The sequence below is a fragment of the Capricornis sumatraensis genome, chromosome X (assembly GCF_032405125.1).
Source record: "Capricornis sumatraensis isolate serow.1 chromosome X, serow.2, whole genome shotgun sequence".
Taxonomy (NCBI): domain Eukaryota; kingdom Metazoa; phylum Chordata; class Mammalia; order Artiodactyla; family Bovidae; genus Capricornis; species Capricornis sumatraensis.
In genome coordinates, this window is record NC_091092.1 from 70,226,286 (window position 1) to 70,239,172 (window position 12,887).

Genomic DNA, 12,887 nt, shown 5'->3' on the forward strand with positions numbered 1-12,887 from the left:
ACTTTTCACCATTGAGTATTATGTTAGTTGTGGGTTTCTCATATATAACCTTTACTATATTGAAGTATGTTCCCTCTATCCTTGCTTTCTGGAGAGTTTTTATCATAAATGAATGCTGAATTTTATCAAAAGCATTCACTTCATTTAGGGATGATCATATAATTTGTATTTTTTATTTTTTTAATGTGATGTATCACATTGATTGACTTGTGGATATTGAAAAACTCTTGCATTCCTGATATTATACATAGGAAATCACAAAGATTCCACCAGGAAACCATTAGAGCCCATCAATTAATTTGATAAAGTTTCAGAACACAAAGATAATGTACAAAAATTCATTGCATTTCTATACACTAACAACACACTATACAAAGAAAAAATTAAGAAAATAACTTCATCTATCATTGCATCGCAAGAATAAATACCTAGGAATAAACTAACTTGAGGCAAAAGAGCTGTATTTGGAAAACTATAAAACACTGAAGTAAGAAATTGAAGATGATAAAAACAGACAGAAAGAAATGCCATATTATTTGATTGGAAAAATCTATATTGTTAACATGGCAATCTACAGATTCAAGGTAAACTGCAGATTCAATGCCATCTCTATCAAAACACTAATGGCGTTTTTTACAGACAAAAAAAAAACAGAAAAAATAAAATATGTGTATGGAAACAGAAAAGGTACTGAATATACAAAATAATCTTGAGAAATAAGAACTGAGTTGGAGAAATCAGGATCCCTGATGTCAGGCTATAATAAAAAGCTACAATAATCAAAACACTATGATACTGACACAAAAACAGGTGCATAGATCATGGAATAGGATAGAGAGCCCAGAAAAAAAAAAATCCATGCACTTATAGTTGATTAAGCTATGATAAAAGAAAAAAAAAAGAATAATGATGTAAAAAAGATAGTCTTTTCAATAAATGGTGTTGGGAAAACAGGACAGTCACATGTAAAAGAATGAAGTTGGAACATTTTTTAACATCATATACAAAAGTAAAATTCTGAAAGAGATGGAGGAATACCAGACCACCTGACCTGCCTCTTGAGAAATCTGTATGCAGGTCAGGAAGCAACAGTTAGAACTTGACATGCAACAACAGATTGGTTCCAAATAGGAAAAGGAGTACGTCAAGGATGTTTAGAGCAACCCTGCTTATTTAACTTATATGCAGAGTACATCATGAGAAACGCTGGACTGGAAGAAGCACAAGCTGGAATCAAGATTGCTGGGAGAAATATCAATAACCTCAGATATGCAGATGACACCACCTTTATGGCATAAAGTGAAGAGGAACTCAAAAGCCTCTTGATGAAAGTGAAAGAAGAGAGTGAAAAAGTTGGCTTAAAGCTCAACATTCAGAAAAGTAAGTTCATGGCATCCAGTCCCATCACTTCATGGGAAGTAGATGGGCCAACAGTGGAAACAGTGGATGACTTTATTTTTTGAGCTCCAAAATCACTGCAGATGGTGACTGCAGCCATGAAATTAAGAGACACTTACTCCTTGGAAGAAAAGTTATGACCAACCTCGATAGCATATTCAAAAGCAGAGACATTACTTTGCCGACTAAGGTCCGTCTAGTCAAGGCTATGGTTTTTCCTGTGATCATGTATGGATGTGAAAGTTAGACTGTGAAGAAGGCTGAGTGCTGAAGAATTGATGCTTTTTAGCTGTGGTATTGGAGAAGACTCTTGAGAGTCCCTTGGACTGCAAGGAGATCCAGCCAGTCCATTCTGAAGGAGATCAGCCCTGGGATTTCTTTGGAAGGAATGATGCTAAAGCTGAAGCTCCAATACTTTGGCCACCTTATGTGAAGAGTTGACTCATTGGAATAGACTCTGATGCTGGAAGGAGTTGAGGGCAGGAGGAGAAGGGGACGACAGAGGATGAGATGGCTGGATGGAATCACTGACTCGATGGACGTGAGTCTGAGTGAACTCTGGGAGTTGGTGATGGACAGGGAGGCCTGGTATGCTGCGATTCATGGGGTCGCAAAGACTCGGACACGACTGAGTGACTGAACTGAACTGAACAAAAATAAACTCAAAATAGGTTAAAAGCCTAAGTGTAAGGTCATATACTGTTAAACTTCTAGAGGAAAATATATGCAGACTACTTTTTGAGATAAATCATAGAAATATTTTTGAGATCAATTTCCTAACATTAAGGAAATAAAAGCAAAAATCAAATTGATGTATGGCAAAACCAATACAATATTGTAAAGTAATTAGCCTCCAATTAAAATAAAAAAAATTATATTTAAAACAAATAACAAAACAAATGAGACCTAATGAAATTTAAAAGCTTTTGCACTGCCAAGAAAACCACTAACAAAATGAAAAAACAGCCTACTGAATGGGAGAAAATATTTGCAAATAATATGAGTGATAAGGATCAATACCCCACATAGTCAAACAGCTCATACAATTAAAAATTTTAAAAAATCAATTTGATTATAAAATGAGCAGAAAAACTTAATAGACATCTTTCCAAAAGGCAAATGCAGATAGGTAACAGGTATAGGCAAAGATGTTCAATATTGCTAATCATCAGGGAAATGCAAATCAAAACTACATTGAGATTTTATCTCACACCCGTCAGAATGACTATCATCAAAAAGAAAACATAATAAATATTAACAAGGATGAGAAAAAAAAAAAAGAGAGAGAACCGTTGAACATTGTTGATGGGAATATAAATTGGTGCAGTCACTGTGGAAAACAGTATGTGCAGGCTTGCATGCTCAATCACTTCAGTCGTAGCTGATTTTTTGCAATCCTCTGGACTCTAGCCCTCCAGGCTTCTCTGTCCATGGAATTTTCCAAGCAATTTTACTGGAGTGGGTTGCTATAACCTCCTCTAAGAGAACTTCCCAAGACAGGTATTGAACCAGAATCTTCTGCATTGCAGGTGGATTCTTTACCACTGAACCACAGGCAAATCCCATGGAAAACAGTATGCAGCTTCTTAAAAACACTAAAAATAGAGCTACAATCAGTTCAGTCAGTCTGTTCAGTCGTTCAGTCATGTCCGACTCTTTGTGACTCCATGAATCGCAGCACACCAGACCTCCCTTTCCATCACCAACTCCCACAGTTCACTCAGACTCACGTCCATCGAGTCAGTGATGCCATCCAGCCATCTCATCCTCTGTCGTCCCCTTCTCCTCCTGCCCCCAATCCCTCCCAGCATCAGAGTTTTTTCCAATGAGTCAACTCTTTGCGTGAGGTGGCCAAAGTACTGGAGTTTCAGCCTTAGCATCATTCCTTCCAAAGAAATCCCAGGGCTGATCTTCAGAATGGACTTGTTGGATCTCCTTGCAGTCCAAGGGACTCTCAAGAGTTCTCCAATTCCACAGTTCAAAAGCATCAATTCTTTGGCACTCAGCTTTCTTCACAGTCCAGCAATCCCAATTCTTGATTCATGTTGATGTATGGAAAAACCGATAAATATTGTAAAGTAATTAACCTCCAATTAAAATAAATAAATTTATATTTAAAAATTAAAAAAAAAAAAAGATGTAATGGGAAAAAAAGAATTTTCCACAGTTTGTTGTGATCCACACAGTCAACAGTTTTGGCATAGTCAATAAAGCAGAAGTATATGTTTTCTGGAAAAAAAAAAAAAAACACAATAATTTGAAAAGATACAGGTAACCCAATGTTTATAGTAACATTATTTATAATTGCCAAAGTATGGAAGCCACATAACTTAAGTGTTCATTAAAAGATGAATATATAAAAAGAAGTCATATATAGTAACATGCATATATAGCAATGTATATACATATGCACACATACATACATACTCCAGAATGTTACTCAGTCATAAAAAAAGAATGAAAATTTGTCATTTGCAGAAACGTGGATGGATTTGAAAGGCATTATGCTAACTGATATAATTCAGAGAAAGACAAATACTGTATGATATCACTTTAACTTGGAATCTAAAAAATATAACAAACTCATGGATGTAACAAAAAAGAAGAAGACTCAGATATAAAGCACAAACCAATGGTTATCAGTGTAGGGAGCAGGCAATATAGGGAGGGGGGAATGGGAAGTACAAATTATTAGATGTAAGTTAGGCTCAAGGATGTATTGTACAACACAGGGAATATAGACAATATTTTGTAATAACTGTGAATGGAGCATTACCAATTAAATTGTATAAAAAATTAAAATTTACAAACACAAATTTGAAGAATAATATCATCCCTTCAATTAATTAAGAAAAAAAACCTACACACTATATACATTCCAGCCTTCCCAAAGTTTCAATATTGTCTTGTCCCCTACATTTCTACTTTCCTACCTCTCAGCATCAAATTCATTTAAATATAATTTAAGAAGTATTTTGGGCTTCCCTCGTGGCTCAGATGATAACCTGTCTGCAATTCAGGAGACTCAGATTTGAACCCTGGGTCATGAAGATGCCTTGGAGAAGGGAATAGCAACTCACTCTAGTATTCTTTCCTGGAGAATTCCATGGACAGAGGAGCCTGGTGGGCTATAGTCCGTGGGGTCACAAAGAGTCAGACACTATTGAGTGACTAACACTTTCAAGAAATATTTTGGTAGTCAATTTCTATATCATCAATTTTTGTGCTTGAGATAAAGTTATGATTATGGATATGATTATCAGGCTTCCCAGATGGCTCAGTGGCAAAGAATTCATCTGCCAAAGGCAGGAGACACAGGAGATATAGGTTTGATTTCTGGATCAGGAAGTTCCCTTGGAGAAGGAAATGGCAACCCTCTCCATTATTCTTGCCTGGAAAATCCCATGGACAGAGGAGTCGGGTGGGCTAAGTCCCTGTGGCTGCAAAGAGGCATGATTTAAGCCACTGAGCATGAGCATGATGGTTATGACAAGTTATAGTTAGTTATGGGTCTTGTTAAGGTAAGTTATAGTTATGGTTATTTAAATTGATGGTTACTAATATTTATTGAATTGTGATTAGTTAAAATTACATTTGCTAAAGTTTTTACATTGCTAGTTATGGTTAGTTATGACTATGGATATACAGTTAATAACAGCTACTATGTAACTATTATTAATTGCAACTATTAATGGTTCTGTTTATTACTCATGAGTACTAACTATTTCTAATAATGACTTGTAACTACTGTCTAGCCTTTGAGAACAATTTTAACTACTAACTGTGGTTTCTACATGTTACTGCTAACCATTTATAATCACTAGTATGTGTACTAAATAGTCATGATTCCTATGCAGAATATGCATACAACTAGTTATACACGTATAAAGTCTTACATTGTTATTTGACCTAGAATGCCATGTAATCACAGAGCTGTTTCCACATTTTTCACAGAATTGATGATCCATGCTTTGTGAGCAACATGTCTTTACTGTTTTTACTACTCAATAATTTGCAAAAATTTTTGTTACAGTATAGCTGATTTACAATGCTGTGTAAGTTTCAGGTGTACTGAAAAGTGATAATCAGTTATACATATATCCACTGTTTCTACATTCTTCTCCAATATAGGCCATTACAGAATATTGAGTTCCCTGTGCTATACAGTATCTCCTTATTAATTATCCACTTAATATATAGTAATATGTATATGTCATTTACAATCTGAGAATTTTCCAACCACTGGTAACTGTTATTGTGTTTTCTACATCTGTAACTCTATTTCTGTTTATCAACAAGTACTTTTGAACTTACTCTTTTGAAACTTTATTTTTTAGATTTCACATATAAGCAATATCATGTGATATCTGTCTTACTCTGTCTAATTTATGGTGTCAGACCCCACAAGAGATTGACCCAGACTTCCCCATAAGTGTCCAGGAGTATCCAGTGGAGGCGTGGGTCAATGGAGGCCTGCTGCAGGGCTGGGGGCATTGAGTGTAGCAGCGCTTGCATGGGACCTTTTGAAGGAGGTCAACGTTTTATTCTTTACCTCCACCATAGTTTGGTCTCAGGTCAAACAACAGAGAAGGAACACATCCCCACTCATCAACAGAAAATAACTGTAAAGATTTACTAAGCATGGCTGTGTTCATCAAAATAAGGCCCAGTTTCCCCTCAGTCAGTCTCTCCCATCTGAAAGTGCCCATAAGCCTCTTATCATTCTCAAACAGAGGGCAGACAGAATAAAATTAAAAAAAAAAAAACAATAACAGAAAAATGACCAATCTGATCACATGGACCACAGCCTTGTCTAATTGAATGAAACTATGAGCCATGTAGTGTACGGTCACCCAAGACAGATAGGTCATAGTGGAAAGTTCTGACAAAACTTAGTCCACTGGAGAATGGAATGGCAAACCACATCAGTATTCTTGCCTTGAGAACCCCATGAACAATATGAAAAAGCAAAAATATAGGTCACTGAAAATGAAGTCACCAGGTCGGTAGGTGCCCAGTATACTACTGGATATCAGTGGAGAAATAACTCCAGAAAGAAAGAAGAGATGGAGCCAAAACGAAAACAACACCCAGTTGTGGGTGGGACTGTGATGGAAGTCAAGTCTGATGCTGTAGAGAGCAATATAGCATAGGAACCTAGAATGTTAGGTGCATGAATCAAGGCAAATTGGAAGCGGTCAGACAGGAGATAACAAGGGTGAACATCGACATTTTAGGAATCAGTGAATTCAAATGGACTGGAATAGGTGAATTTAACTCAGATGTCCATTATATCTACTACTGTGGGCAAGAATCCCTTAGAAGAAATGTAGTAGCCATCATAGTCAACAAAAGAGTCCAAAATGCAGTACTTGGATGCAATCTCAAAAATGATAGAATGATCTCTGTTCATTTCCAAGGTGAACAATTGAATATCACAGTAATCCAAGTCTTTCCTGATCAGTAATGCTGAAGAAGCTGAAGTTGAATGGTTCAGTGAAGACCTACAAGACTTTCTGGAACTAACACCCCAAAAAGATGTCCTTTTCATCATATGGAAATGGAATTCAAAAGTAGGAAGTCAAGGAACACCTGGAGTAACAAGCAAATTTGGCCTTGGAGTACAGAATGAAGCAGGGCAAAGGCTAATAGAGTTTCCCAAGAGAACACACTGGCCATAGCAAACACCCTCTTCCAGCAACACAAGAGACGACTCTACATATGGACATCACCACATGGTCAATAGTGAAATCAGATTGATTATATTCTTTGCAGCCAAAGATGGACAAGCTCTCTACAGTCAGCAAAACAAGACTGAGAGCTGACTGTGGCTCAGAACATTTATTGCCAAATTCAAATTTAAATTGAAGAAAGTAGGGGAAACCACTAGACTATTCAGGTATGCCCTAAATCAAAGCCCTTACTATTTTACAGTGGAAGTGACAAATGGATTCAAGGGATTAGATCTGAGAGAAAGGCTGCCTGAAGAAATATGGGCTGAGGTTAATGACATTGTACAGGAGGCAGTGATCAAGACCATCCCCAAGAAAAATAAATGCAAAAAGGCAAAATGGTTGTCTGAGGAGGGCTTACAAATAGGTGAGAAAAGAAGAGAAGAAAAAGCAAAGGAGAAAAGGACAGATATACCCATTTGAATTCAGGGCTGCAAAGAATAGCAAGGAGATATAAGAAAGCCTTCCTCTGTGATCAATACAAAGAAATAGAGGAAAACAATAGAATGGAAAAGACTAGAGACTTATTCAAGACAATAGGAAATACCAAAATAAATTTCCATGCAAAGACGGGCACAATAAAGGACAAAAATGGTATGGACCTAACAGAAGCAGAAGATTTTAAGAGTTGTCAAGAATACACCAAAGAACTATACAAAAAAGATCTTCACAACCCAGATAATCACAATGGTGTGATCATTCACATAGTGCCAGATATCCTGGAATGCAAAGTCAAGTGGGCATTAGGAAGCATCACTATGAACAAAGCTAGTGGATTTCCATTTGAGCTATTTAAAATCCTAAAAGTTGATGTTTTGAAAGTGCTGCATTCCATATGCCAACAAATATGGAAAACTCAGCAGTGGCCACAGAACTGGAAAAGGTCAGTTTTCATTCCAATCCCAAAGAAAGGCAATATCAAAGAATACTCAAACTACTGCACAATTGCAGTAATCTCACATGCTAGCAAAGTAATACTCAAAAGTCTCCAAGCCAGGCTTCAACATGAACTTCCAGATGTTCAAGCTGGATTTTTAAAAAAACAGAGGAACCAGAGATCAAATTGCCTACATCTGTTGTACCACGAAAAAAGAAAACATTTCCAGAAAAACATCAATTTCTGTTTTATTGACTATGTCAAAGCCACCTGATCTGCCTCCTGATAATCTGTATGCAGGTCAAGAAGCAACAGTTAGAACTGGGTAACGAAGAACAGACTGGTTCCAAATCAGGAAAGGAGTATTTCAAGGCAATTTATATTGTCACCCTGCTTATTTAACTTATATGCAGAGTACATCATGAGAAATGCTGGACTGGTTGAGCCATAAGCTGGAATTGAGATTGCTGGGAGAAATCTCAATAACCTCAGATATGAAGATGGCACGTCCTTTATGGCAGAAAGCAAAGAAGAACTAAACAGCCTCTTGATGAAACTGAAAGAGGAGAGTGAAAATGTTGGCTTAAAACTCAACATTCATAAAACTAAGATCATGGCATCTATTGCAAAGAGATGGGGAAACAGTGGAAACAATGACAGACTATTTTGGGGGGCTCCAAAATCACTGCAGGTGGTGACTACAGCCATGAAATTAAAAGATGTTTGCTCCTTGGAAGAAAATTTATGACCAACCTAGACAGTATATTAAAAAGCAGAGACATTACTTTGCCAACAAAGGTCCATTTATTCAAAGCTATGGTTTTTCCAGTAGTCTTATATAGATGTGAGAATTTGACTATAAAGAAAGGTGAGCACCGAAGAATTGATACTTTTCATCTGTGGTGTTGAAGAAGATTCTTGAGAGTCCCGTCGGCAACAAGGAGATCTATCCAGTCAATCCTAAAGGAAGTCAGTCCTGAATATTCATTGGAAGGACTGATGCTGAAGCTGAAAATCCAGTACTTTGGCCACTGATGTGAAGATATGACTCACTGGAAAAGACTCTGATGCTGGGAAAGATTGAAGGAGGGAGGAGAAAGGGCCCACAGAGGATGAGATTGTTGGATGACATCATCTACTCAATGGACACGAGTTTGAGTAATCTCCAGGAGTTGGTGATGGACAGGGAGGCCTGGCATTGTGCAGTCCATGATGTCGCAAAGAGTCAAACATGACTGAATGACTTAACTGAACTGTCTGACTTCACACAGCAAGACAATCTCTAGGCCTGTCTGTGTTACTACAAATGGTATTATTTCATTCTTGTTTAAAGCTAAGTAATATTTCATTTCAAATATGTACCAAATTGTCTTTATCTATTCATTTGTTGATGGACATTTAGGTTGCTTCCATGTGCTAGCTGTTGTCAATAGTACAGCAATGAACTTTGGGGTGCAGGTATCTTTTTTTTTTTTCTTTTCTTTCCCTCTGCTCCATGTCCTCCCAATCACAATACAGACAAGGCACAGGGCCTTCCTGGCCTGAGGTGTATATGGGGTGGGTTTACTCTGCCTCCTCTTTCTATACAGTGTAAGAATACAGCCTGTGGTAAGCATCAGGAAGCTGGTGTGCATGTATCTTTTTGAATTACGGTTTTATCCAGATAAATACCCAGTTGCTAAATCAAATGGCAGCTCTACATTTAGTTTTCTAAGGCATCTTCATACTGTTCTCCTCAGTGGCTGTACCAATTTACATTCACACCCACAGCATAAGACAGTGCCCTTTCTCCAGATTCTCTCAGAATTTTTTTTTTTTTTTGTAAATATTATGGTGATGGCCATTCTTACTGATGTTAGGTGATAGATACCTCATTGCAGTTTTTGATTTGCATTTCTCTAATAATTACTGAAAGTAAAAACCTTCACATATGCTTTTTAGCCATCTGTATGTCTTCTTTGGAAAATGTATATTTACATCTTTTGCCCATTTTTTGATAGGGTTGTTTTTTGTTGTTGTTGTTGTTGTTGTTGTTTTATTGAGCTACATGGGCCACTTGTATACTTTGGTGATTAACTCATTGTTAATTGTTTCAATTGCAAATTGTTTCTCCCATTCAGAGTTGTCTTTCTATTATGCAAATAGTTTAATTTGTTGTGCACAATTTTTAAGTTCAAATAGGTTCCATTTGTTTATTTTTATTTTTTATTACTCTATGAGGTGGATCAAAAAGATCTTATTGTGGTTTATGCCACAGTGTTCTGCCATTATTTTCCCATAAGAATCTTATAGTATGCTGCCTTACATGTAGGTTTCTAACCCAACTTAAGTTTACTTTTGTGTATGATATTGGAGACTATTTTAATTTCATTAGTTTTTGTGTGTAGCTGTCCATTTATTCTAACAGCATTTACTGAAGAGACTGTCTTTTCTCCATTGTACATTATTGCCTCCTTGTCATAGATAAGATGTTCATAGGTGCTCCAGTTTATCTCTACAATTTCTATCTTGTTCCACTGATCTATGTTTCCATTTTCTTGTGATAGTGCCATACTATTTTAATAATTGTACCTTTGTAGTGTAGTCTGAAGTCAAGGAACCTGATTCTTTTAGTCTGCTTTTCTTTCTCAAGTTTCATTTGGCTATTTTTGGTCTTTTGTGTTTTCATACAAATTGCAAATTTTTTGTTCTAATTCCGTGCAAAATGCCATTGATGATATGCTACAGATTGCATTGTAGATTGCTCTGGGTAATGTATTCATTTTGACAAACTTGATTCTTCCAATCCAAGAACATGATGTATATCTCCATCTGTTAGTATCATCTTTAATTTCTTTCATCCATATCCTATAGTTTTCTGCATACAGATTTTTTTGTTACCTTAGGTAGATTTATTCCTAGAAATTTCATTTTGATGAAACTTTAAATTGAATAGTTTGCTTAATTTCACTTTCTGATCTTTTGTTATTAGCATATAGGAATGCAAAATATTATTATGCATTAATTTTGTACCCTACAATATAAACAAATTCATTGATGTGCTCTCATATTTTTCTGGTGGCATCATCAAGATTGTATATATATACTATCATGTCATCTGTCCAATAAAGGACAGAAATGGTATGGACCTAACAGAAGCAGAAGATACTAAGAAGAGCTGGCAAGAATACATAGAAGAACTATACAAAAAAGATCTTAATGACTCAGATAATGTGGGAGGTGTGATCACTCACCTAGAGCCAGACATCACGGAATGTGAAGTCAAGTGGCCCTTAGGAAGCATCACTATGAACAAAGCTAGTAGAGGTGATGGAATTCTAGTTGAGCTACTTAAAATCCTAAAAGATGATGCTGTGAAAGTGCTGCACTCAATATGCCAACAAATTTGGAAAACTCAGCAGTAGCCATAGGAATGGAAAAGGTCAGTTTTCATTCCAACCCCAATGAAAGGCAATGACAAAGGTTGTTCAAACTACCACATAATTGCATTCATCTCACACTAGCAAAGTAATGCCCAAAAGTTTCCAAGGTAGGCTTCAACAGTACGTGAACCAAGAACTGCCAGATGTTCAAGCTGGATTTAGAAAAGGCAGAGGAATCAAATTACCAACATCTGTTGGATCATAGAAAAAGCCAGAGAAATCCAGAAAAACATATACTTCTGCTTAATTGAATACACAAAAGCCTTTGACTGTGTGGATCACAACAAACTGTGGAAAAAACTTTCAAGAGATGGAAATAACAGACTCCCTTACCTGCCTCCTGATAAACCTGTATGCAGGTCAAAAAGCAACAGTTAGAATTGGACATGAAACAGTGGATGGGTCCAAAATTGGGAGAAGAATACATCAAGGTTGTATATTGTCACCCTGCTTATTTAACTTATATGCAGAGTACATCATGTGAAATGCAGGACTGGATGAAGCACAAGCTGGAATCACGATTGCTGGGAGAAACATAACTTCAGAGATGCAGCTAACACCATCCTTATGGCAGAAAGCAAAGAAGAACTAAAAAGCCTCTTGATGAAAGTGAAAGAGAAGAATGGAAAAGCTGGCTGAAAACTCATCATTCAGATCTTGACATCTGGTCCCATCACTTCATGGCAAATAAATGGGGGAACAATGGAAACAGTAACTTTATTTTCTTGGGCTCCAAAATCACTGCAGATGGTGACTGCAGCCATGAAATTTAAAAATGCTTGCTCCTCGGAAGAAAAGCAATGATTAATCTAGACAAAATATTGAAAAGCAGAGGCATTACTTTTCCAACAAGTTCTGTCTAGTCAAAACTTTTTTTTTTTTTTTTTCCCGGTAGTAAAAGTGTGAGTGTTGGACCATAATGAAAGCTGAGTTCCAAAGAATTGATGCTCTCTAGCTGTGGTGTTAGATAAGACTCCTGAGAATCTCATGGACAGCGAGAAGTTCAAACCAGTCCACTTTAAAGGAAATTAACCCTAAATATTAATTGGAAGGACTGATTCTGAAGCCAAAGCTTCAATACTTTGGCCACCTGATGCAAAGAACTGTTTCCTTGGAAAATAGCCTGATGCTGGGAGAGATTGAAAGAGAAGAAGGGGATGACAGAGGTTGAAATGGTTGGATGACATTACCAAGTTGATGGACATGAGCTTGATCTAGCTCCGGGAATTGGTGATGGACAGAGAAACCTGGTATCCTGCAGTCCATGGGGTCACAAAGAGTCATACATGACTGAGTAACTTAACTGAACTGATCATGTCATTGGAAAACAGTGATAGTTTTACCACTTCTTTTCCAATTTGAATTCCTTTTACTTGTTTTTCTTCTGACTGTGATGGCTAGGACTTCCAAACCTATGTTGAATAAAAGTGGTGAAAGTGGACATCTTTGTATTATTCT

The 12,887-nt window shown here is 36.8% G+C and overlaps 1 non-coding gene across 1 annotated transcript; it reads right to left on the reverse strand.

Annotated features, from left to right (window-relative positions):
* Positions 1-9,500: 9,500 nt before the first annotated feature.
* LOC138072084 (small nucleolar RNA SNORA51) lies at positions 9,501-9,632 on the reverse strand. Its single transcript, XR_011144235.1, has one exon. It is a non-coding gene; the product is annotated as a small nucleolar RNA SNORA51 (small nucleolar RNA).
* Positions 9,633-12,887: the final 3,255 nt, after the last annotated feature.